The sequence below is a fragment of the Rattus norvegicus genome, chromosome 7 (assembly GCF_021556685.1).
Source record: "Rattus norvegicus strain SHRSP/BbbUtx chromosome 7, alternate assembly SHRSP_T2T, whole genome shotgun sequence".
NCBI classification, from domain to species: Eukaryota; Metazoa; Chordata; class Mammalia; order Rodentia; family Muridae; genus Rattus; species Rattus norvegicus.
The window spans coordinates 137,898,408-137,924,175 of record NC_141540.1 but is presented as its reverse complement, the minus strand read 5'-3'; the positions used below and the strand labels follow the sequence as shown (position 1 = coordinate 137,924,175).

General features: G+C 45.4%; 1 long non-coding RNA gene across 1 annotated transcript; it reads right to left on the bottom strand.

Moving 5' to 3' along the window:
* Positions 1-11,048: 11,048 nt before the first annotated feature.
* LOC120093726 (uncharacterized) lies at positions 11,049-12,566 on the bottom strand. The gene is made up of 2 exons (XR_015624982.1): positions 12,437-12,566; positions 11,049-11,882 (listed from the first exon to the last, which is right to left on the bottom strand). It is a non-coding gene; the product is annotated as an uncharacterized LOC120093726 (long non-coding RNA).
* Between the last annotated feature and the right edge of the window lie 13,202 nt (positions 12,567-25,768).

Here is a 25,768-nt window from a genome sequence, read left to right as displayed (position 1 = left end):
GGAGACAAGTACCATGGAGAACAATAGGAGGGGTCAACCCGGAGGGCCAAAAGAGCACAAGGATTTCAAAGGGCAAATGAGGAAGGTTACAGAAGTGACCTGGTAGCAAGGGTTCTGTACAGGAACAGAACTGATAGAATGAGGATTTACTGAAGAGAGTTTATCAGGTTACATGATACTTACATGATAGAGCTGAAAAGTCCAACACTGGCTGCCCTGTACCGGATAGGCTGACTACCTGGTAGCTGCACCATCCACAGAGCTGGATGCATCATCGTCATCATCATCACCACCACCTCCATCATCACTATCATCATCACCATCACCACCATCACCACCATCACCATCACCATCATCATCACCACCATCATCACCATCATCATCACCACCACCAGTAGCAGCAGCAGCAGCAGCAGCAGCAGCAAAAACAAACTCACTTCTTAGAGTGAAGACTAACAGAAAAACAACTAAGGTTTCTTCTTCCATGACCTTTTTCTGGTTCCCTACAAGAAGGAGCCACCTATTTAGCACAGATCTTCGCATCCTGATAACCAGGATGGTGACCCACAGACACACCCACAGGACAGTGCCCCACAGACACACCCACAGGCCAATCTGATCTAAAGAATTCCTGGTTAAGACTCTCCTTCCTGGGGCTGGGGATTTAGCTCAGTGGTAGGGCGCTTACCTCGGAAGCGCAAGGCCCTGGGTTCAGTCCCCAGCTTCGAAAAAAAGAACCAAAAAAAAAAAAAAGACTCTCCTTCCTGGGTGATTGTGTCAAGTTGACAGTTACAAGTAACTGGCTTGGGTTATTTTGTAACAATTATCATCAGTGTTAGCATTAGTGACAAGGGTGATGTCAGTCCAAGCTTGAAAGGCAGTTCCTGTCAGGAAGCTACAAAGCTGGCCTCCCTGCAAGCACCTCATTGTGAAAACCTAAGGTGGTCCTTGCGCATGCTTGGAGCCTGGCTGTCTTCTCTTGTCGGGGGGTTATGTGTGACAAGATGCCTTCCTTCACGAATGCTTCCCTCCATTTTGTTTTCAGTCTCATCTAAGTGACTCCATTTTTATGCTGACAACTTTCAGATTTAGATATCATAGTTCAATTCCCTTAAAGTGCAATCTTCCTCCCCTTGTTGCCAGTTTTCGGTGACAGGCAGTGAGCAAGATGTGTGGTCTGAAGATACAGAACACCAAGATAGGGCTGTGTGATGCTCACATGCTACAAGCAGAATTCAAGCAGCATCAAACCCCCAAAGGCCAGAGACATGGACCAATATGGTGGGTGGATGCACATACTTGGCCCAGAAGTGATTCTCATTGTGCAAATCCTGTGAGGACGTGGGAGACTTCACTTGGTTTCGCTGCGTTCCTCCCCATGACATGGTAAACACTTCAGGCGGATACTGAAGGGTCTGCAGCCATTGACAGCCACGGTTACACGGGATTGTTTGCACCCTTCCCTAGGCTTCTCGTACCTCTTCCTTGACTGGAACTGAAGCTAGGTGCTTAGAGAAACCTAGTCGAATATTTTAAATTAGGACTCTCTTTTTCTTCTCAGCCTAAGAGCTGAAGTGGCTATTTATGTAGTTTTATAAATACAAAAAAAAATTGTTTTAACATTCTGATGATAATTATAGCCAACCTGGCAGGAGAGGAAACATTTTAAAAAGCTACACATGCTACATGAGACTATTGAAAACAAAATAGATCCAAAGATTTAACATTTCTGAGGAATCTCATTCAGGAGGAAGTACTGTAAAGATATTTAATCCAGGCTTTCTACCCCACCTTCGATTCCTTTTCGGGATAAAAGACACGCAATCTTCATATTTATAATAAGCCTTTGTCAGCACTAATGTTGGGCAGATATCTACCCTCTATGCTATTAAAATCTATTCCCTAACGATAACCCTGACTTATTACTTATTCTGTTTCATCTGGGCTCCTCTTAACTCCAATTGGCCAGCCCTCAGCACCATGCTTTCCTGACTCTTAATCCATGACATTGTTATCCTCTCTCCGCCTTCTTCTCTTTCCCTTCATGGTCTCCTCCAACCCCAAAGCCAGGAACACCAAGCCCCGCCCATATCAATTCTGCCCAGTTATTGGCTGTTGGTCTCCTCATTCCCCAATCAGAAATAACTTGGGGGCAAGGTCATCACTTGGGTCTGTGTGCAGACTCTCTCATTTCTGGGGCAACCAGGTCTTGGGGGCCTGCACTTAGCGTTACAGTGCATAGCAACAGACCAAGTCTCAAAAGGGAAGGGAAAGGCTGACACCCTCATGGCAGCCAGGGGAGGAATTCAACGCCCAGGAAAAGATTTCACCAAGTTCTGACCACTTGACAGAATGACTTTCAGGAGAGACGGAAGCTAAGGCAGGGATGGGCGGAGATGTCCCTCAGCCTGAAAGGCGTGGCCATGTCTATCTCTTCCTCTCCATTAAACTCACTTCCATTTCCTGAAGATGGACCTCTTTGTTCCTCTCCCAGTGTGGCCACACTGAATAAATCTGTCTTTGCTTTCTGTTCACCATTGCTAACTTGCTTATGTGTGTACTTGTTGGAATGCGAGCATGTCTGTGCAACCTGGACACACACACACACACACACACACACACACACACACGCACACGCACACATGCATGCATGCACAGTCACACTAGCATGCACATATATATGTGTGGCATGCAGAGGTCAATACTGGGCTTTTTTCCTCAAGAGATCTATACATGTTTGTTTTGAGACAGGGTCTCACTGTGCAGTCCCGAGGCCTGGAACTTCCGTGTAGACTATGTAACTCCCAGAGGTCCACCTACCTCTACCTCCCAAGTGCTAGGATTAAAGCCATGCACTTCCACATTGGCCTCTACAATTTTTTCTGGGTGTCTCATTGAACCTAGAATTCATCAGTGGCTCTCCCGACTGCCCAGCAAACTGCCTCCTTATTCTTTATATGGGTTCTGGCATTGAATTCTGGTCCTCATGTCTGCTTAGCATCCACTAGACTAAGGGAGCCATCAATCCAGTCCATTACCTTTTAACTGTTGCATCGTGAGCAGGTTGCCAAATCTAGCTTGTTGGGGGCCAGAGCCCAGAATCTTCAATAGCAGTACTGCCTCACTCCAAACTGGAAGACGGTTGATTAGACGATGCAGAAGAGATATTCCAGTCAATATAAATTAAACCCCAAAGTAGTGGGTTTCTTTCCTTAGACATGCTGTAAGGGTTCTGCTAACAGTTTCAGCCTTTCTTGGTGACTCGGGCAGTCTATGTGCTTCTCTCTGCCTGAGGGAACGTGATTCCAGTTCAACCAATACACATAACTAAGATGACCTACTCGATGTCTTTAAGGCGAGCCATGGTGGCGTGGGTTTTTAAACAACGAGGCCTCATTTGCTGGGTTGCCTTTTGGCAGCCAGGGAAAACATCTCAAGCAGTGGTTCTCAACCTTCCTAATGCTGTGACCCTTTAATACATACAGTTCCTCATGTTGTGGTGACCCCAACCATAAAAATATTTTTGTTGCTACTTCATAACTTTACTTTTGCTACTGTTATGAACTGTAATGCAAATAGTTGTGTTTTCCGATGGTGTAAGGCGACCCCTGTGAAAGAATCACTAACTCTAGGGAGTCACAACCCAGAATGAAAACCACTGGTCTAAAGACACATTTACTTTGTCCCAAATGGTATCCTGTTGAACAGCCTCATTGTTTGAGCTAGCATTGTAGACTGAGCTAGCACCGTAGCCTGAGCTAACCCCTTAGCCTGGGCTAGCACTGTAGCCTGAGCTAGCACTGTAGCCTGAGCTAGCACTGTAGCCTGAGCTAGCATCGTAGCCTGAGCTAGCACCGTAGTCTGAGCTAACACCTCATCTCCCTCTCATTCCTCCATTGCTCTCATCTCTATACTCTAAGAAGAAAAGAAACCAAACATTTCAACCACCAGGTCAAAGGTAAATAGAGTGAATTTGGAAACAATTGGGCGGTGTGTTCTGCTGCATGATCAGTAAGTGAACTTTGTATCTCTGGCTTCTGTTGTCCATTCATGGAGGTGAGGACAATAATTGACTCCCTGCCATCCAGGATTGTTGGAAGTGGCTGGGCAGGGGAGATGCTGTGGTTTGGACATTCTTCAAGATTCCTGTCGAGGTTTGGCCTTCAGTGTGGCAGTGTCAGGAGGCAGGACATAGAGGGAGTTTGGGTTGCGGGTAGAGCTCTCACAAAGGCAACACTGCCTGCCTTTCTCTCCTGCCTTCTCGTTTTCCCAGGACTCGCTGCATCACCAGGAGGGTGGTTTGTCACGGAATGTTGAAACTTCATCCTGCAGCTTCTAAATCCTGTCCTTTATAACCACCAGAACCATGAGTCCAAAATGAACTCTTCTTATTAATTTACTGTATTGGGTGTTGTCTTGTTACAACACAAAAGGGACAAGACACACTATTGGCCCCAATAGCTGGTGTGCTACTGGAGCTTTAGCTGATGTGGTACGGAAAGTTTTGGAGCTGGATAAGGGAAGACATCGGGAGGGTGAAGAACAGGCTATCAAACATCTATCCTGGAAATGGGATAGTAGATGCAAAGCAGTCTCGGAGAACAGAAAGGCCACGGAAGCCTGGGACTTCTCGGAGATGATTTTGGTGACTTTGAAAAGAGGCAGATAGAGCTTGGGACAGTAAAGGGAATTCCGATGAGGTCTCAGGTAGCAAGCAGACTGCCTTACTGGGGATTAGAAGAAAGGCCACTGGGGTGAGGTAGTGAAGGCCTTATATTCATGCCCAGGGCTCTGTGGAAAGTAAGTCTTTTTTTTTTTTTCTTTTTTAAAAAAAAATTTAATGGTTTTTTTTTTTACAGTCCAGATTTTATGGCCCTCATAGTCTACCCTTTGACTGTTCTACATCCCACATCTCCTCACCACCGCCCCCCAGGTCCCAGGAGGATGTCCCAACTGACCCTTCTCCCCCTACACCATCAGACCTCCCCACTCTCTGGGGCCTCCAGTGTCTTGAGGGTTAGGTAGATCTTTTCTGACTGAGTCCAGACCTGGCAGTCTTCTGCTGTATGTGTTGGGGGCTCATCTCAGCTAGTGTATGCTGCCTGGTTGATGATCCAGTGTTTGAGAGATCTTGGGGATCCAGGTTAGTTGAGACTGCTGGTCCTCCTACAGGGTCACACTCCTCCTCAGTTTCTTCCAGCTTTTCCCAAATTCAACCACAGGGGTCAGCAGCTTCTGTCCATTGGTTGAGTGCACATATCTGCATCTGACTCTTTCAGCTGCTTGTTGGGTCTCTTGGAGAGCAGTCATGATAGCTCCCTTTTTGTGAATGCTCCATAGCCTCAGTAATGGTGTCAGGTCTTGGGGCCTCCCCTTGAGCTGGATCCCAATTTGGACCTGACTCTGTACTTACTTTTCCTCAGGTTTTTCTCCATTTTTGACCCTGAAGTTCTTTCAGACAGGAAGAATTATGGGTCAGGGTTTTTGACTGTGGAATGGCAGTCCCATCCCTCACTTGATGCCCTGTCTTTCTGCTGGAGGTGTGCTCTACAAGTTCCCTCTTCCCACTGTAAGGCATTTCATCTAAGGTCTCTCCCTTTGAGTCCTGAGAATCTCCCACCTCCCAGGTCTCTGGTATATTCTGGAGGATCCTCCCAACCTCCTACCTCCAGAGGTTGCCTATTTCCATTCTTTCTGCTGGCTCTCAGAGCTTCAGTCCTATCCCCCCAACCCAATAACTGATCATGTTTCCCTCTTCCCCTCCCTGTCCCCTTTCCCACCCACATTCCTCTCTCCCTTCCCACTCACAGTGACTACTTTCTTCTCCTTCCCAATTGGGATTGAAGTATCCTCACTTGTGCTCTTCAGCTTGTCAACTTTCTTGAGTTCTGTAGATTGTATCCCGGGTATTTTGTACTTTTTTGGGCTAATATCCACTTATTAGTGAGTACATACCATTCATGTCCTTTTGAGTCTGAGTTACCTCATTCAAGATGATACTTTCTAGTTCCATCCATTTGCCTGCAAAACTCGGATGTCCATTTTCTTTTTTTTTTTTAATTTAGAGAATACTTTATTAGTTTTTGTAATCAAACCCACGTATATAAGACCTTACATATTTAATACAGTGTGTTACCCCTGTACAAATGGAAAAAACTTAAGTTCAACATTTCTAGACCAATATGGCTGTTAATTTCTGTACAGTGCCAACTCAACACAGTAAACGGGGATACTTTTTTCGAAAGTTGACAGCACAGGTAAAGTTTCAAAAAATTCAAATTATATATCTGTATATATATATATTTATATCTATATAAAAAGACCAATAATAGCAGTGTGTTATGCATCAACAGCAGCAACAGCTTTGCCAGGTTCTGCAGTCATCTGAACAAAACTGTAGAGACATCCAGCACACTCCATTAAAAAAAAAAAAGTAAAAAAACAAAACCCGAGAAAACAGCACAGTTCTGTTACTCTTGTGGTACCTGGCACCATTTTTTTTTAAATTAGCTTCTCAATCATCATCTGGAAAGAAAACATTCTGAGCAACATCATTAAAAACAGCTCTGATAAAGCACGGTCACTACTACGTATCATAAAGCAGGTACAAGCTATTTTACATCCACAGAGGTATGATACAGTACTGTCCTACATCTATAATACTAGAGGATACAATTTAAAAGGCATTATTTGAGACTTGATTCTACTTTTCCAGCAGAGGGCCCAAAGGATGGTGTGACACAGCTTTGTAAAGAAACATACTCTAGACAGGATTTCCTTTCACTAGTGGCACACTTCTAAGGATTCATTCTCTCCATGAATGTCTGCTAAAACCGTTATTAAAAAAATGAAATATCCCTAGAACAAAACCGTATAACCACCGGATTCACATGAAGATGACCTAGTGGAGACAAGCTGGACCTCACCTTACCAACAAGCTATCAAATCTGTTATGTTTAAACAGTGAGACCTCCAAGGAAGGAGATGCCAAGTAGTGCTTCAAAGCTTCGGACCACAATCAAACACAGCATCCTTTTCAACAGAAGCAGAAGCTCATCTGAATATGTTCATGGATGCTGACATCAACATTTAATCATCTCCTCACTCATCCAGGAAGAGGGGGAGATCAGTTACTACTGTACTTTATTGTGTTCAACCAAATCACCATGTTACAAAAATAGCAAGCTGCCATAATAAAAAATAAGGCTCCTCTATCCAGCACCAGATAGCATCATTTTACTTTCAAGCCTAGAAATTGCACACTTGTATATAAACCAATCGAAGATGAGGATTGAGAGTTCATCTTGGTGGATTTTTCCTTTGATGAATATGAAGTGTCCTTCCTTATCTTTTTTGATGACTTTTAATTGAAAATTGATTTTATTTGATATTAGAATGGCTACTCCAGCTTGCTTCTTCTGACCATTTGCTTGGAAAGTTGTTTTCCAGCCTTTCACTCTGAGTTAGTGTCTGTCTTTGTCTCTGAGGTGTGTTTCCTGTAGGCAGCAGAATGCAGGGTCCTCATTGCGTATCCAGTTTGTTAATCTATGTCTTTTTATTGGGGAGTTGAGGCCATTGATGTTGAGAGATATTAAGGAATAGTGATTATTGCTTCCTGTTATATTCATATTTGGATGTGAGGTTATGTTTGTGTGCTTTCATTCTCTTTGTTTTGTTGCGAAGACGATTAGTTTCTTGCTTCTTCTAGGGTATAGCTTGCCTCCTTATGTTGGGCTTTACCCTTTATTATCCTTTGTAGTGCTGGATTTGTAGAAAGATATTGTGTAAATTTGGTTTTGTCATGGAATATCTTGGTTTCTCCATCTATGTTAATTGAGAGTTTTGCAGGATACAGTAACCTGGGCTGGCATTTGTGTTCTCTTAGGGTCTGTATGACATCTGTCCAGGATCTTCTGGCCTTCATAGTTTCTGGCGAAAAGTCTGGTGTGATTCTGATAGGTCTGCCTTTATATGTTACTTGACCTTTTTCCCTTACTGCTTTTAATATTCTTTCTTTATTTTGTGCGTTTGGTGTTTTGACAATTATGTGACGGGAGGTGTTTCTTTTCTGGTCCAATCTATTTGGAGTTCTGTAGGCTTCTTGTATGCCTATGGGTATCTCTTTTTTTAGGTTAGGGAAGTTTTCTTCTATGATTTTGTTGAAGATATTTACTGGTCCTTTGAGCTGGGAGTCTTCACTCTCTTCTATACCTATTATCCTTAGGTTTGATCTTCTCATTGAGTCCTGGATTTCCTGTATGTTTTGGACCAGTAGCTTTTTCCGCTTTACATTATCTTTGACAGTTGAGTCAATGATTTCTATGGAATCTTCTGCTCCCGAGATTCTCTCTTCCATCTCTTGTATTCTGTTGGTGAAGCTTGTATCTACAGCTCCTTGTCTTTTCTTTTGATTTTCTATGTCCAGGGTTGTTTCCATGTGTTCTTTCTTGATTGCTTCTATTTCCATTTTTAATTCCTTCAACTGTTTGATTGTGTTTTCCTGGAATTCTTTCAGGGATTTTTGCGATTCCTCTCTGTAGGCTTCTACTTGTTCTCTAAGGGAGTTCTTTATGTCTTTCTTGAAGTCCTCCAGCATCATGATCAAATATGATTTTGAAACTAGATCTTGCTTTTCTGGTGTGTTTGGATATTCCATGTTTGCTTTGGTGGGAGAATTGGGCTCCGATGATGCCATGTAGTCTTGGTTTCTGTTGCTTGGGTTCCTGCGCTTGCCTCTCGCCATCAGATTATCTCTAGTGTTACTTTGTTCTGCTATTTCTGACCGTGGCTAGACTGTCCTATAAGCCTGAGTGTCAGGAGTGCTGTAGACCTGTTTTCCTGTTTTCTTTCAGCCAGTTATGGGGACAGAGTGTTCTGCTTTCGGGCGTGTAGTTTTTCCTCTCTACAGGTCTTCAGCTGTTCCTGTGGGCCTGTGTCTTGAGTTCACCAGGCAGGTTTCTTGCAGGGGAAAAGTTGGTCCTACCTGTGGTTCCAAGGCTCAAGTTTGCTCGTGGGGTGCTGCCCAAGTCCTCTCTGCGGCGGCAGCAACTGGGAAGATCTGCGCCGCTCTTTCCGGGAGCCTCCGTGCACCAGGGTTCCAGATGACGTTTGGTGTTTTCCTCTGGCGTCTGGATGTGCACAGAGTGCAGTCTCCTCTGGTTTCCCAGGCGTGTCCGCCTCTCTGAAGGTTTAGCTCTCCCTCCCACGGGATTTGGGTGCAGAGAACTGTTTATCCGGTCTGTTTCCTTCAGGTTCCGGCGGTGTCTCAGGCGCAGGGATCCTGCCGCTCCTGGGCCCTCCCCTACGGGAACCCAGAGGCCTTATACAGTTGCCTCCTGGGCCAGGGATGTGGGCAGGGGTGGGCAGTGTTGGTGGTCTCCTCCGCTCTGCAGCCTCAGGAGTGCCCACCTGATCAGGCGGTGAGGTCTCTCTCCCACGGGGTTTGGGAGCAGAGAGCTGCTGCGGGCCGGGATCCGCGGGTGTGGGACCTCCGGTAAACACAGGAAGTGCCCGGTCCTAGAGGAATTTTGCCTCTGTGTGTCCTGAGTTCTCCAGGCAGGTTTCTTGCAGGGGAAAAGTTGGTCCTACCTGCGGTCCCAAGGCTCAAGTTTGCTCGTGGGGTACTGCCTAAGTCCTCTCCGCGGCGTCAGCCACCGGGAAGATCTGCGCCGCTCTTTCCGGGAGCCTCTGTGCACCAGGGTTCCAGATGGCGTTTGGTGTTTTCCTCTGGCGTCTGGATGTGCACAGAGTGCAGTCTCTTCTGGAAAGTAAGTCTTAATGGTAGCAATCTAGGATGTCTTGTGAGAGACACACCCAAGCAGCAGCAGCAGAAAAGGGGGAAGAGGAGGAGGAGTAGGAAGAAGAGGAAGAAGAGGAAGAGGAAGAGAAAGCGGAACAGAAGAGAAAGAAGAAAAAGAAGAAGAGAAGGAGGAGGAGGAGGAAGAAGAGGAGAAGGAGGGGGAGGAGGAAGAGGAGGAGGAGGAAGAAGAGGAGGAGGAGAAGGAGGAAGAGGAGGAGGAGGAAGAAGAAGGAGGAGGAGGAAGAGGAGGAGAAGGAGGAAGAGGAGGAGGAGGAGGAAGAAGAAGAGGAGGAAGAGGAGGAGGAGGAGGAAGAGGGAGAAGAAGAAGAAGAAGAAGAAGAAGAAGAAGAAGAAGAAGAAGAAGAAGAAGAAGAAGAAGAAGAAGCAGCTGAGAGTGTGATTCGTCACTATTTGTGCTGAGATCCTAGAGTGAAGTGATTAATTACCTGCAGGTGAAATGCCCTGCTAAGGGGTAGCTGAGCTTTAAAAAGGAAACGATTCTCAGCCTGGCTATGTAAAGACTGGAAAGCCCTACAGGGTGTCGCCAACCTGCTGGGCACTAGGAAGATTAGCACTGGCAGGGGATCAGGCAGCTGTCATCAAGAGGACATGGGTGCACCTGAGTGCCCAGCCTTGCCGGTGTGCATGCACACACCTTGTTAGTCTGCAGACTGTACCTACCTCCCAAGCCACAGGACATGATGTCCTCCACCCAGCTCCCAAAGGACACGTCCTGACAGTGTGTGTCTGGGTGGACATCCTACTTCTCATTCCCTGAGCCCCGCAGGCTTTGCTTTGGCAGGAACTCCTGCCTTGAGGTATTTTTCTTCCTGGGCTCCCAGGGCTTCCTCTGCTCTTGGGTTTCCAAGTCCCCAGTACTGTAAGGCAAAATGAATCGAGTTCCTGATAGAAGCAGGTGGAGAAAAGTGAAGATTCATTCACAGAGCCAGCTCTCCTATTTGGTGTCCCTCCTCTTCCCTTTCCTGCACGGCTGGAGTTGAACTTGGGGTCTTACTCATGGTGGGAAAGTGTTCTACCGTTTGTGCCCCAGCCCAACCCTCTCCTGTTCTTAGAGCCTCTTCTAGTGATATCATGGCCCATCTTTCTCTCACAAACAGAAATACATGAAAACAACAGCAGACAAAACAAAGACCAAAAAGAACCAATAAAAACAAAAACAAAGCAAGATGGAGGAAATAAAACTTTTTTAGATCTGCTCCAACGCATACTTTCTGAAATTTACATAAAATCTTTTTTAAAAGATTTATTTATTTTACATATGTGAGTACACTGTCCCTCTCTTCAGACACACCAGAAGAGGGCATCAGATCCCATTACAGATGGTTGTGAGCCACCATGTGGTTGCTGGGAATTGAACTCAGGACCTCTGGAAGAGCAGCCAGTGTTCCTAACCTCTGAGTCATCTCTCCAGCCCTACATAAAATTTTAATGGCAGGTTTTGTTCGTCGTCCCCCTCCTCCAAAGACATTTTCGAGGAAGCATGGTGTGGCTTATCAGAATTCCACTGGATTTGATCGATCTTCTATCTTATTTATCATAAAAGATACAGCAGTTTAGCAGTTCCGTGGTTTGGTAATGTGCTTCTCTTCCGAGGGCTGGCCGGGTCCTGCACCAGCCAGCCCTGTTTGTGCTCAACCCAATATGTCTGCCTAGCTCACAGGGAGTTCTGCTGATATGCAGTGAGTGAAAGCAAAATGCTTCTACAAACACAGCATTCCACAGCGGCGAGATTATCTCCTGAAAGGCTTAAAAGCCCAGCAGATAAACTACAAATGGCTAGACAGCATGGAAGCTCGGGAGCCTAAGAGCCACAGATGTCCCACGGATGGTACACAATCATTCCTCTCGGCTACAGGTCACATGCTGGACTGGGGTTGCGTGAATCATCCTCCTCGGCTTATCCTATGGGAGGGGAGGGCTGCTCTTTTAGCTTAGCAAACAATGGCAGACGAGATGGATTTTTTTTTTTTGTTGTTCTTTTTTTCGGAGCTGGGGACCGAACCCAGGGCCTTGCGCTTCCTAGGTTGGATTTTTAATATATGAGTCTCCGGAAGTGCCACTCCTAGAAAAAAAAATTGGGGAGAGAAGGTTTTATTTATGTCTAAATCCAACCAAGAAATAACCACCGTGCAACAGCTTTAAAACGGCATGAAAATGAGCCGTCAGTACTTGCTTCTCATTAAGATGCATTTCGGAATGCCTCCCATTGTTCTCTGGGCACTAATGAATCCATATTTGAAACGTGCGCGCAGAAGCATCTCTCTCGCTTCCGAGACAATCGCTGTAAACGGCACCATTCTGCGCTCTGCCTAAGTGGAGTACGATTATTACCAAACTGCACAGCCTTTTTATCTGTACCAGCGCCGCAGGAAATCTCACTGTGTGTGTGACCTGAATATATACTACCGAGTGGAAAATTCCGGGAGCGCACAGCAGCCCAGAGCACCCAACAGCTACTTTACTTGTCTGCTTCATCCTATCCGGGCCCCACCCACCCACCCCGCCCCCACCCCCACCCCCACCCTCCAACACCCCAGTCACCAAGCACAGGGGATTACTGAAAACTCTTTTCCAAATCACTGGGTCTCTTCACAGTGCTCTGTCATTTTCACCTACCAACATGAATTCTTAAGCGGCATCATTCAATTGCTACGGTTCATCGCTGAAGAATGTAAATACTGAAGGGATTATGAGACTGTATTTTCCAATGGCGCACAGTGAAATGGGTAGCTGAATGTCAAGTGCTGACGTCACAAAGTAGCCAAGTAAGACAGTCCTTAGTAGGTTAAATCAGAGCTCACCATCAAGGACCGCAAGGACCTTTGAATGCGCTGACTCAGAAGCGCTTGGCTGGCGGAATGTTCAGAGCGGAAGGAAGTTCCAGTTGCTCTCTCACCTCTCAGCTGGTCTCACAGGGACAGACGGTTGGAGGCAAGGAGACACAAGGTGCGGTCTGCAGATCGTTGGAGGAGATAACGTGTCCAATTAGGATCCTGTTCAGGCTTCAAGGACGACTTAGAAAGTCACCCTCACGCACAGCTGTCAAGAACTTGTAGATGGGGGCTGGAGAGAAGGCTCGGCAGTTAAGACCACTTACTGCTCTTGCAGTTGACCTGGATTCTGTTCCCTGCGCCCACAGGGAACCTCAAACTGCGTTTTAACTCTACATCTGGGGGATCTGATGCCCTCTTCTGGCTTCTGCAGGCACTGCGCGCACGAGGTACACATAGATGGGCAACATATTTATACACATAAAATAAAGTAAACCTTTTTGAAATTTAAGACCTTCTAGGCAACAAAATTCTTTGTTACCTACATCAGCCAGGACCTGCCTCGTTCTCTTTCTTCTCTGGCTTCATTCCTACACACATGCTCACTGCCTTCTCTTCCTGAACACTCCACTCCTTTAAGTTTGAATAAACACTAAACTCCCCCCATAGTGTAGGGCCCTTGCTTACTTGGTCTTCAGTGACCGGTACCATTTGGGGAGGCTTAGGAGGAGTGGCCTTGCTGGAGGAGGTCACTGGGAGTGGGCTTTGGAAGTAAAAATCTTCACACATTTCCAGCGTGCTCTCTCTGCTTGCCATTCCAGATGTGAGCTCTCAGATTTCTGTTCCCACTGCCATGCCTTCTCTTTGCCAACATGGACTCTTACCCTCTGGAGAGATAAGCCAAAATAAATGATGGATTCCACAAGCTGACATTAGCTGTGACATTTTTATCGCAGAAACAGAAAAGCGACTAACCCAGTCCCTAATCACATCCTAAATTCTATCCATTATGAAATGTATATTCTTAAAAAAAAGTCCTTTTATAGAATTATCAAATCCAATGGCTTTGAGTAGAAGTGTGTGTCACCCAGAATGTGGTCTCATTTGTGTATAATTGGGGGGTTTTGAAGCAGCTTAAAACCCAATTAGATACAATTAATGCAGTTGCTTTTATTTACATAATTTGTCCTTGAAGAGAAGACTTGCCGGCTACCTCATGTAGGCTTGTGGGTTAGGGAGGGGATGCTAGTAGGGAAAATGACTGACAGAAGAGATGGGGGATGGCTCAGTGAGACAGCTCATGCCTGTCGTGCAACCATTGAGAACCCAAGTTCAAATTCAAGACCTCTCGCACGGTTGTGTGCGTGCAACCCTGGTACTATTGGAGGCAGAGACAGGAGGATGACTGGGGTTTGCTGCTGTCCTGGCCTAGCTCCACATTCAGTGTGAGACCCTGCCTCAGGGGAATCAGGTGGAAAGTGACAGAGAAAAGCACTCGATGTCCTTCCCTGGCCTTGATGTACATGCATGCGCATGCACACCTGCACACATACAGACACATATGCCCCACACACCAACCAAAGAAATATATATATATACATATATATATGTGTATATATATATATACATATATATATGTGTATATATATATATATATATAATTTCCATGGGTGTGTGTCATCGTGACAGGGGAAGAGACTCATGATCTAACAGCAACTTTGATGCTAACACTTCTGTCAGGCTGAATACACATCGCCAGAAGCTGTGGAGGGTTCTTCTGTAGAGCTGCCTGTATCCAGTCAGCTGGTACCTGATGGGAGACAATGTATCTAAAAGTCAGACTTCTGAGTCTCCAAGATGTCCTCCATATACCACCTCACGTAACAGTGCATCTGACTCCTGAAGATTGGCTTCCTAAGAAGTCAAATAGGCAACCGAATATCAGATGGCAAGCAGGTAGATGAACATTTGATAGTCACCAATATATCCATTTTACATAGGTGACAGCATATAGGACAGACTGGTCTCTTCCCTGATGTCCATGTTCAACTCGGCCTCAGCATCCTTGTGGAGGTCCTTGAGGGCACTGACCTCTGACCTCTTTCCTGAAATAATACTTTTTCCTTAGTTATGCCAATGGAATCACTGATCACACAAGTTATGGCTTTGGTCTTTGTCTTAGTTAGGGTTTTACGGCTGTGAAGAGACACCATGAGCACAACATCTCCTATTAAGGAAAACATTTCCCTGGGGTGGGCTTACAAGTCAGAGGTTGAGTCCACTGTCATCGTGGAGGGGTGAAGTGGGAATTTTTGGTTTAGTGGGAGAATCAGTTGTGATCTTTTCCTAGGAACTGCCTTATGAGACGCTGTTTTGCTGAGAACGGACACACGGGTGTTTTCCTGGAAGCTGCCTGGTGAGGGGGCATGTGATGCTTTGCTGGAGTGGACACTTGAGAGGACACGTGATGTTTGGAAAGGGTGTACGTATAACCCAGCAGACGGTGGACAAGGCTCTGACATTGGTTTGCCTCGCTACTCTTTGCTGATTGTCTGTCATGACCCTGTAGAGAGAAATGTACCGAAGAACTCCCAGTGAGATTTCTGGCTGCCTCTTGTTGCTTCCACAGACTAGTGCAGATTTATTTGTAGAGCCTTGAGGTTTATGGTTTATCCTGGATGGAGCTGGTGCTCCACATTTGCATTTGGTGTTTGCCAAGTGGACTGGACTGCTAACGATGAAGACTGGAATCACCCCAAAGAACTATTTCTAACCAACTCCACAGCCCCCATTTCTGATTAACCTTTCTTTTCCCTCTCTCTGGAGAGTGATGGCTAGAAGGGATCCATAATTAAAGTAGGATTTGAAAAGGCTAAGCCTGCAGAGGGAATCGTGGCGGAATTCAGGTAGACAATGTTGCCGGAGAAGGAGCTGGGAGTTGTTCTTGGTCTGCAGGCAGCAGGAAGTGAACTGGTTTGAGCTTCTGAGAGGACTTTCCTAGTTCATTCATGGCTTGTATTTGGGATGCTTATATCGAGTGCCTTTCTCTGTCACTTTCCACCTGATTCCCCTGAGGCAGGGTCTCTCACTGAATGTGGAGCTAGGCTGGCACAGCAGCAAACACCAGCCATCCTCCTGTCTCTGTTAGTTTATGAGGTGTTGGTTAATTACATGAAAAGGCTTTGGCTTAATGATTCTCCTTATAGTTTTTTTTTTAAGATTTTATTTTATATATGTGAGTACACTGTAGCTGTCTTCAGACACACCAGAAGAGGGCATCAGATCCCATTACAGATGGTTGTGAGCCACCATGTGGTTGTTGGGATTTGAACTCAGGACCTCTGGGAGAGCAGTCAGTGCTCTTAACTGCTGAGCCATCTCTCCAGCCCCCCTCCCCACTCATACAAAGTATTAACACCATATTATTGGTCACTTATTGAGCATTATCCAGTATTTCCATGATGATTTATTTACAATTTGTTATCAATGACTTGTTTCTAAATTGAAAACAAAAACCTGTCAGGAAAAAGGCTAACAAAACAAAACACTCAAACGAACAAACATTTTAAGCTCTTATTTTAAGTCAGGGGAATGCTCGATTTTTCACGACAGGAAAGACCCATGCATCATTCCTGTTAAGCTCTCGAACTGTGAGGGACCCAGAGTAATAATTAAGGATAAGAAAGCCAACTGGGACCTTCACAATCGGTTGTTCCAATATCATGGGAAAATTACAAATAAACAACCGTAGCAACTTCTGGGGTGACTTCTAAATGTCCCTTGGCTCTTTACAACTGTCCCAGCATGATAGTCATTTATATTCAAAATACTCTTACTCGCTAAGCCAAGAAGACAGAGGAATATGCATGAGAATAAATATAATAAGGGGAAATTAAAAAAAAAGAATTCTGGAGTTTAGTTAACTCCTTGTAAGAATTGGGGGATAACTCCTAATAAAGAGGGGGTGAGGAGAGGAGAGAGCCAAGAGGGGAGGGGAGGGGAGGAGAGGAGAGGAAGGGAGGAAGAGAGAGGAAGGGAGGGAGTTACTAGAGACTTCCTATGCTCAACACACTGTGGGAAGGGCACTGCCTCTTAGAGACCAAATACCCAACAGCTCTAAGCTTTAGGAAGCTGTAGGAGCAGCAACCTGCTTCCCTGCTGTGCCCACTTCCGGGTCCATGGCCGTCCTGGCAGAGCTAGTTAACGAAGCCACTCCAAGAGCCAAGGTTTACTTATGATGGGTGAAGGCACTGGCAGGAAAAAGGAAGTTGACCACAGTGACCCCCATCCTGGGTCAGAGACTTGGACAGAAAGGAAGGGAACTGTTGCTGGTACTTCTACCTCTATCACCCAACACACGCAGACACGCACGCACGCACGCACGCATGCACGCACGCACGCACGCGCGTGCGCCCTCCTCCACCCCCGACTCACACTCTTCCCGAGCTACACCTTTTTCAAGGCTGCACCTCACGCTCATCCATCCTTGGCTTTGCAGCTGGAGAGTGCTCCTGAGACCGAGGACACATCGTGGCTTCAGGTGTTACTCAGGACATCCACTGGGTGACTTATCTCTTCTGCCTGAATCACTTCCTCTAAGTGTCTCAGCGACCCCGTGCTACCAGGAATTGCTGGTTTGGGAATTAAGATGACTTGGACTCTAAAAATTCTGGGAGACATCTATAGAGGCTTGGATTTTTCCGTCTTCTATCTTGGGTTTAGTCCAATTTTGTAATGACTTTCGGCTCTCCCGACGGTGTTCCTTCTGCCACTTAAAGTTTATGGATGCTTTTAAGTAAATTTTTCATAGACTGAATGTGCAATATGTTCACCAAATCCATCAGAAATTAAAATTTACGGTCTTTAAAAATGTTTAATTACTACTCGTAATAAAATAAAAAACAGAAAAATTAAAACGCATAATTCCGCCGTCCAAGAATTAGTATTTATCTATTCATGTTTGTATGTGTAGGCAGATCCGTGTGCGGGTGCACATGTGTGTGTGTACATTTATTTTATTACTTACTAATGCCTGGTCTTTCCATTCATGCTAGACGGCTTGACTCAGGGATCAGTCTCTGTCACTGAATCCTGAGATGACAGGAGGCCACAGTGCCAGCCCAGGCTTTCTGTGGGTATAGAGATTAGAACTACAGATCTCACCCTTGTATGGTAAGCACTTTGCCCACTGAGCCACCTCCAATTGTATTTGTTACGTAGCTTTTCAGATTTTTTCTATACACATATCCATATGTTTTCTAATGTTGAATACATATGTATTTTAAAGGTAACCATAACAAAATCCTAACCATCTTCCATTTTTTTCTTGCATCAATAAATATTCTTTTGCAATATCATCTTCAGTGGAATTAGGAGAGAAGTCACACAGAGATATCATAGCAATTTAAGCATCTTCTACATTGAGGGAGCTGTTTTCAATGACCCAGAGTTATGAATACCATGGCCATAAGTATCATTACCTACATACTGTCTCCTTAGGATTAATAGCCGCTTTATGATTAATTATGAGACATGAAAACATCGACTGAAGGATGGACAGGTTTTGAAATGAAAGGCAGAAATACTCTCGGAGGAGACCCCTTGCGAGGAGACATCTGAGATTTTGAGAGACTTGGAGGGAAAGTGTGGCCAAAAAGACACTGAAGTTGTCTTGTTTCCCGTGGATAATGAGGCAGCCAAAGGAATATTTGGTTTTAATATGTATTAGGTAAGACGAATCTGCCTGTGAAAGATGCATCTCAAAGCTAAAGACAAATACGTGCCTACTGGTGGCTGAAAGGACAGCAGTGTGCCAGGAATGTGGAGGGCACTTCAGTGCTGAGCTCCCAGGAGATATGCATATGTATGTATAATATATATACATTATACATATATATACATATATGTATGTATATACTACACATATACATATATACACATATATGTATATGCATGCATACATATACACATGTGTTATGTGTATATGTATACACATATATATGGGATGCACACACACACACACACACACACACACACACATATTTGGAATCCCACCCTATAGGATCTCAACAGTGATGAGTACAAGTTCTTGAAGATCTGATACCATAAGCCTGGACAAATATCTCTCTCTCTCTCTCTCTCTCTCTCTCTCTCTCTCTCTCTCTCTCTCTCTCTCACACACACACACACACACACACACACATACAGGGCACACAGCACTTCAAAAAACACCAGTACACATGCAAGATAACAGAGCTTTGGTTAAAAGTAAAGAAACGAAGGAGAGTTGTGATCTCCAGTTTTGCCTGTGAAGAACTTAGAGGTCGTCTTCTAACCTACCCAAGCGACTGGCTATACAATCCGAAGGCTCAAGTCTTCTGAAATCTCTTAGAGAAGAGAGCTCACAGCACAAACTCCCATCCTGAGACTATACGGAATCTCAACTTGCTGAAGCAGAGATCTCTGTGGAAACCAGGGCCGTGGTAGGAAAAACCACAGCTATGATTGATGCATTGTTGGGGACTCGGTGTGGACAGGTTTGAGGCTATGAGGAGACTGTAGGGGTAGAGGGGTTGTGAGTTGTGCCTGCAGGAGCACAGCCTAGTTCTTTAATGCATATCAAGGGAAATTTTATCCCTTCAAGCTAGGACATTGGAAAAGGATTTTCCATGCATCCAAGGGATGTTTTAACAAGGCCCTCCTTCAGAGGAGACCTCCAAATCAGAACCTATTGGGCCTGCGTAAAGACAAACTCTAAGTTCAAGATGCTCTAGAGTCTAAGTAGGAGAAAGAGGTGCTGAACTCAGCCTCCTCCAGCCTTCTGTTTGGAAAAGGAGAAACCTCTAACTCCATATTTGTAGCCATTCTGCCTCTTTTGGAGACTGGGGATTCAGAACCTCTCGTCATGACCACAGTCCAGAGGTCCATGCTCTCTAAAAGGTAGGCTTACCCACAGAACTGCAGACTCCCTCTTACCCCCACACTTCTAATTAAAGTCAAAAGGGCCTACATGCGGCTGCTTCATTAGCCCAGTACATCATGTTCTGCTATAAAGAGTAAAACCCACAAGGCACGCCGAAGGGTAAAATATGATTTGAAGAGACAGCAAGTACGAGAACCAGACAGAGCAGAGAGGTTGGACCTATTAGGCAGGAATGTAAAACAACTAAAATTAATGTGATGAGGGATCTAATGGATAAAGCAGACAGCAGACAGCAGACAGACAACTGGGTGACCCAGGCATTGAAATGGAAATCTCAGGAAAGAGTCAACACAAATTTCAAAGAATGGAAAGGAGGAGGAGGAGGAGGAGGAGGAGGAGGAGGAGGAGGAGGAGGAGGAGGAGGAGGAAAAGAAGAACAAGAACAAGAACTAGAAGAGGAGGAGGAAGAGGAGGAGGAGGAAGAAGTAGAAGAAGAAGTAGAAGAAGAAGAAGAAGAAGAAGAAGAAGAAGAAGAAGAAGAAGAAGAAGAAGAAGAAGAAGAAGAAAAAGATGATCACTGTGACAGAAATGAATAGTACTGTCTGTGATGGGCCTGCCAGTCAGTCAACTGGACAGAGCCAAGCACAGCCTCTGAATTTGAGGACCTGTGAACAGAAACACCCACACAACACAAAGACAATGGAGACCAAGGAAATCAAAGGCTATCTAAGAGAGGTGGGGAAACAGCGAATGGTGCAAACCACGCACGACTGCAGCACCAAAGAGAAAGAGACAATGGACTAAAAATAACATTGGAAGCCGTGACGACTGGGATACATCAGATACCATGACGTGGTGCCGTCTCACTCAAACACGGACTTGACGGCTTGAAAATGTATGTGTGTTTCTGGGGGACACAAACCACGTAAACTTGGAGAAAATGAAAGTAGGATGGGTACAACCTAAGCGAAGTAAGCCACGGTGCCATGCTGTGAGTATTCAAATGAGAAAAACGAAGATAAAAGAAAAGTTATTAAAGCGGCCTTATCTATAAACACACCAAGGCAGGAAGTGTCTCCGTGTGCATAGGAAGTGGGGTGACCGACATATTAAGGGTTGAGAGTGAAATCCAGCACTAACCTAGAATTCTACATCTTTCAAGAGCACCTCCTGAGAAAGCAGTAAGGAATGAAGGCCTCATCAGCAAACAAGAGCTGAGGTGTGTTGCCTGTAGATCTGACTCGAGAGATGTTACATGAAGGGTTTTGGGAGCTGGGAACATAGTTTAGCTGGTCAAGTCCTCGTCTCATATTCAGGAAGCTCCAGGTTCACCCCCCCCCAACCCCACAGCATATAAACTGGGTATGGTAGCCCCTGTCTGTAATCACTCCCAGTAAAGAGGGATAAAGGCAGGAGGGTCAGAAGCTCAAGGTCATCCTCGGTTACTTAGCAAGTTGGAGGCTAGCCTAGGCTACACAAGATCCCATCTTTGAGGTCTCATGTATATGTTTAAGTCTGGGCAGTGTGATCTAGAGTCTCCTCCTGGCTGCCTTCCAATCAAGATGTAGACCTCTCAGCTCCTCCTGCACCATGCCTGCCTGGATGCTGCCATGTTCCCACCTTGATGATAATGGATTGAACCTCTGAACCTGTAAGCCAGCCCTAATGAAATGTTGTCCTCATAAGAGTTGCCTTGGTCATGATATCTCTTCACAGCAGTGAAACCAAGACAGTCATTAAATATCATGACATGACACAGTCTCACTTGAAAATAGACTTATGGCTTACTCCTTGTGTACTCCAGTGCACACATTTAAAAGGTGTGGGGGTGGGGCATGTATAAAACGATATACTAAGAAAAGGAAGAAAATACATGCATGTAGAATACTCAGTTGAAACACAATACCAGGAAATGCGCACTGGTCATTCCAGCCCTCGGGAGGCAGAGGCACGAGGATGACAGCAGGTTCTGGCTAGTGTGAGCTGTCTGGCAGGTTCTAGGTGGTTTTGAGCTCTTTTTTCAAAAGCAACAATGACAATAAAAAAACATTTTAAATTCACATTAAGTGAAATCAAGTGAAACCAAAACCAGGAACGAAATACGCAGAAAACAATGATGAACTCAGTAAGCACTGACTTGGTTTCTCAACAGTGGCTTGGGAGTCAGTGTTCTGAACACACCTACGAAAATGCTAGCCAGTGGGGCAAAAAGAACACGTGACCTTGTGAGCAAATGGCGGTGGTGGTAGTAGTGGTGGACGGGAGGGGGGAGAAGTCTTAGTGGACCAAAGAAGGGTGAACTTGGGCAAAATCACTTTGTAAGCAGGTATAAAATTCTCAAATTAAAAAAAAAAAAAGGCCATCTATCAGATACAGTGGAGCCTTGGTTCCAGGAGGAGCTGGGGGGAAGGGAGTGGTTATGTTAAAGACATTTTAAGAAATTCTCAGAGAATAAAAACACTGTTCGAAAATAAACACAAACACTCAGATAACATCACGATCGGCAGTTCAGGAGCAAGGAAAGGACTTCCCAGCTAACAACACTCCTTCTCAGTATCCTATGGGAATCTTAGCTAACTCCCTGGGACAGCAAATCAGGGAAAGGCACAGGTACTGGAAAGGAAAAACATCCATTCACGGAAGCCGCAGCATCTACATAGAAAAGTCAAGGCATGGGGCGTTGTAATGCAGCGGAAGAAGCTTGTCTATACACAGAAGACGGTGGTCTCGATCCCCAACACAAACGAACAAACAAAACAACAGGCAGGAGGAAGGAGAAGGAGATGGGGGAAAGAAGGGGAAGAGGAGGAAAAGAGAAAAGAAAAGAGGATTCCAGGAGGGGCTTTTCTACTTAGTTTGAGGAATGTTACTAGCCCTAATGTCTCTGTTATTAATGAGATCCTGTTAGCCAATCAAGCATCTTCCAAAGCCAGCACTGCCTAGTCGACACCAGGCAAATGAGTACAGCAAGTCAATGACTGGGGTACGTTCTTGATGGTCAGATAGAATCTGCTAATTAACTTATTCTACTTAGCGACTGCAGCTCCTGGTGACTGAGAACCTGGGGAACACCAAGAATAGGGCTATGTATTTGTGCTGGTTTGGATAAGAATGGCTCCCACGGGCTCATATACTTGACTACTTAGTCACCGGGGAGTGGCACTCTTTGATGGGATTAGGAGGGATGGCCTTGTTGGAAGAAGTGTGTCGCTGTGGGTGTGCTTTGGGGTTTCAAATGCCATTCTCTCTCTCTCTCTCTCTGTGTGTCTCTCTCTCTGTGTCTCTCTCTCTGTCTGTCTGTCTGTCTGTCTCTCTCTCTCTCTCTCTCTCTCTCTCCCCCTCTCTCCCCCTCTCTCTCTCTTCCTCTCTCTGTCTCTCTGTCTCTGTCTCTCTCTGTGTGTCTCTTTCTCTGTCTCTCTGTCTCTCTCTGTGTGTCTCTTTGTCTATCTCTCTCTCTCCCTGTAAATCAGGCTGTGATCCTCAGCCACTGCTTCAGCTCCATGTGTGCCACGATGCTTCCCGTATGTTAATAATGAACCAATCCCTCTGAAACTGTGAGCCAGCCCCCAATTAAATGCCTCCTTTCATCAGAGTTGCCTTGATCACGGTGTCTCTTCACAGCAAAAGGACAGTGACTAAGACAGTCTTATCAATAGTACTAGCCAGTGCGGTTTATTTGCTAAGGAAACAAAGATCACTGAGGGTGAAATAAGCAATAGAAAGACTCAGGTCCAACATTGGTGGATGAGGATATAGAGGAATTTCAATCCAGCAACATGGCTGCCCTGGTCACATCCAAAGACCTAGATCTGTGTGATCAGCTGGAATGCAGTCACGCCACACACCTTTAATCCCTCTGGCTGGAATACAGACCTGCCCTTACTATATACCCTTAAGCTAAAGTTAGTTTATTGAAGGAAACAGCCATGTTCGAAAGTGACGTCTAATCGAGGGGCAGACAAAGTGATGGATCAGAGGAGAATTTGACAGTGTGAGTTAGAGAAGGGATATGGCCATTTCTCATGGCACAGGAAAGAGGCAGCCAACAGGGTAGCACAGAAAAGAAGGGAGAGGGGCAGTTTTTACAGAAACAGGTTGCAGATGGAAACAGAATGAGCTAGAGAATGAGAAGGAGCCGGAAGATTAGAACAGATCGCCAGAGTTAGTCTGAGGCCAAGCAGAGCAGTTCAGTGAGGAGCCAAGAGCATCCAGATTGAATCAGTCAGGAGGAAGAGGAGCCTGAGCTAGAGCATCTGAGTTGAGCCAGCCAGCCAGAGTTCAGAAAGGGTGAGCCCATTCATCATTTAGCCTCTAAGGCGACAATTACAGCAGGGATATAAAGGCGACTTTCACAGTAGGGATTTGAGTCTGGCACTTGATGCCTGGATCTCTGTTTGTAAGCCTGCCTTACACAGCCTCACAACAGTAGACGGAGCCCAGTATCATCTTCTCCGTTGCATATATAAAGCTTTTTATTCCAATGGGCATCAGACGGTCCTGTGAAAGAGATGATTCTTAGGCATTACTGTGACCTGTGGGTTCCGGAAATGTCGATCGGGAAGAGCAGTGCACAAACGTGCTCTGGTGACGTCTCTCTATGCACAAAAGGGGTTTCCGTGATCCTACCCTGAAGAGCCTGTACTCAAGTGTGTCCAGCGCCTATAACCTGTTCAAAAATGGCTCCCACCTCAAGTACTCGAATTCCTTAGAACAATTCAGAGACTTTAGAGAAAACCGGTGAACTTATCTGCCTGAGCTGATTTGAAAACAAAAGAGAAGAAGAATGGATTTGTTTTGTTCTACATTTACATTTAAATCTGTGGCCGATTTTGAGTTTCTTTCTTTTTCCCTTTCCTTCTCTTTTCCCATATTCCTGCCTCCTCTTTTGAGATAAGGTCTCCTTCTGCAGCCTGGGCTGGCCAAGACTCATTATGTTGCCAAGATTGACCTTGAAATCATGGCCATCCCCCTGCTTCGGTCTCCTAAATTCTAAGATTAGAGTCATCAGCCAGCACAGGTGAGTTCTTTATTTTGGAAGAAGGCATAGTCCTCACAGTTCTTAGAAACAAGCTGTCTTAGTTAGGGTTTTACTGCTGTGAACACACAACATGACCAAGTTAAGTCTTATAAGTACATTTAATTGGGGCTGGCTTATAGGTTCAGAGGTTCAGTCCATTATCATCAAGGTGGGAACATGGCAGCATCCAGGCAGGCATGGTGCAGGAGGAGCTGAGAGTTCTACATCTTCATCTGAAGGCTGCTAGTGGAAGACTGACTTTCAGGGTCTTAAGCCCACGCCCACAGTGCCACACCTACTCCAACAAGGCTATACCTTCTAATAGGGCCACTCCCTGGGCCGAGCATACCATAACACAAGTATATTGTTTGCAGATGCATAACCCGCCAAGTAAGGGAAGTCCAGTGCATGGCGAGGAAGAAGACAGCTGTAAAACTAACTGGAACCATTACCAGAGTGTTGGGAGGGGTGGCTGTTAGGATAATATTGTGCAGTGTGTAAAGACTGTCTCTATTATCCAAATGCAGATTTCTCTGTTGGCAGAGAACTGAGTACAAGCAGACGTTGGTATTCTTATTAACATGGCTACAACGAAGTATGTAAACGCTCCCTCTTTCACCTTCTGATTGGCTCATCAAAAAGACCATGGCCTGTAATGAAGGCAGAAGTAGAAGGTGGGACTTCCTGGAAGAGTGAGGAACTCTGGAAGAAAGTCAGGCCAGGGAGGATTCATCAGGAAGATGGAGCCCACCTGGAAGGAAGGAGAGTTAACTAACCAGTTACCTGGTAAAACCTAGATTAGTGTAAATGGGATAATTGAGTTCTGAGCTAGCTGGGAACAATCCTAACTTTAGGCCTAGGCATTCATAAATAAATGTCTCTGTGTCGTTATTTGGAAGCTGGTGGTCCCAAAGAAAGTCCCTTACAAGTGCTATTGGAGAGAGAGAGAGAGAGAGAGAGAGAGAGAGAGAGAGAGAGTGATTATGTTCACCAAACCTCAGTTTTTTAGCCTTATCCTCCCAGACCTGCCCAAACCGCCTTTGAGTTGATAAGGACATAATAATATCAGATACTGACGTCATTTTGAGTTTTATAGAAATCCCTGCCTAACAATTGCATCCCCCACCCCCTCTCCCGAACCCTTAATTAGGCCATGCGTGAGTGTTTCCGTTTGATTGCTAGGCTGCATTCTGGGTCGCTTCCCAACAGCCTAGGTGACAGCTCTTCACGGGACACCT